Source organism: Octopus bimaculoides, chromosome 9 (assembly GCF_001194135.2).
Source record: "Octopus bimaculoides isolate UCB-OBI-ISO-001 chromosome 9, ASM119413v2, whole genome shotgun sequence".
NCBI lineage: Eukaryota > Metazoa > Mollusca > Cephalopoda > Octopoda > Octopodidae > Octopus > Octopus bimaculoides.
The window spans coordinates 5,213,150-5,214,480 of NC_068989.1; the positions used below are offsets into that span (position 1 = coordinate 5,213,150).

Below are 1,331 nucleotides of genomic sequence, written 5' to 3' on the forward strand. Positions count from 1 at the left end.
TATATATATATATATATATATATACATATATATGAATTTATAATAGTTTTAATTTTAAATTTAGTATTTATACGACTGATGATGATGATGATGATGATGATGATGCTACTGCTGCTGCTGCTGCTGCTGCTGATGATGATGATGATGATGATGATGACGACGAAGTGATAACGAGGCTGGCGGTGACCTCGACAATGACGTCGGCAATGTTTGAGATGAAATGTCATAGAAGATAATTTACCTCTTGGAAATGTTAATTTTCATAATCCTTCTGGTTTGTGGTAGAGGTGATAGTGGTGGTGGTGTACGTGGTAGTGTACGTGGTGGTGGTGATGGTCGTGGGGTTAATGGTGATGGTGGTGGCAGAAATGCTGGAACAAACGACAACTCCAGTGCATTGCATCATTTGGTTATGCCGCTCACTCTGCTATAAATAGCAGCTAAATCTCCCTCCACTCCGCTCTTAAACCCCATCCTTCTTTCCTTGAAAACAATGAAAGGACACATTAAAAAAACATAGTACTGGATATATATATAGCGCGAACAAACATAAATAAATAATGTTTGTCACGGTTGGAATGCTTTTGATCGCAGTCCTGCTCGATAATGACCTGGTTTCAAAGTGTGAAGTTTATTACATAATCTAGTAATATGCTTTGTAGGGAAGGCGGCGGACTGGCGGAACCGTTAGCACGCCAGACAAAAGGGATTACTTTGTTTTCTGTCTGTCTTTACGTTTTGTGTTCAAATTACACCGAGGTCGATTTTGCTTTTTATACTTTCGAGGGTCGATAAAATAAGTACTTGTTGAGCACTGGAGTAGATATAATAAACTAACATCATCATCGTCAGCCACATCATCAACAACAACAGTAACAACAACATAGTTTTTTTTAATGCAAGCTGTGTCAATTCCAGCATAAACATCTTCAGACGTTTTATTCCTCCGCATCCAATGTCCGAAGTCCACTTTTTAGTGTTTATTGTCTCAAGTCGACTTCTTGCTCCCCCCCACCCGCTTCATTAACGATCATCATCATCATCATAAGCGGCCGAAAGTCTTTAACACATGAAGTAAAGGCTATAAGAGACATTGTCCACTTACATTGCATTATATATTGTTTATTGTCCTTTTATACCCACCTCAGCCGCCATTGTCAATGGTACTCCTTTTAAAGTCCAGTAGGCATTGTGTGCATGTTTACTAATCCAGTCACCTCTTCTGTCTCTCTCTCTTTCTTTCTTTCTTTCTTTCTTTCTTTCTGTATGTATGTATGTATGTATGTATGTATGTACACATAAACGCACATGTACATACACACACTTATATA

General features: G+C 38.4%; 1 protein-coding gene across 6 annotated transcripts in view; it reads right to left on the minus strand.

Moving 5' to 3' along the window:
* Positions 1 to 1,331, minus strand: part of LOC106880637 (transmembrane protein 198) — a 140,485-nt gene that overhangs the window by 122,625 nt on the left and 16,529 nt on the right. For 2 of the 6 annotated variants that reach the window (XM_052970388.1, XM_052970384.1), the window contains exon 1: positions 242 to 259. The exons of the other annotated variants lie outside the window; for them this stretch is intronic. The gene's annotated coding sequence lies outside the window, so the exon portion shown is untranslated. Of the gene's footprint in view, positions 1 to 241; positions 260 to 1,331 lie in introns of those variants that run through there. 6 annotated transcript variants of the gene reach the window in all.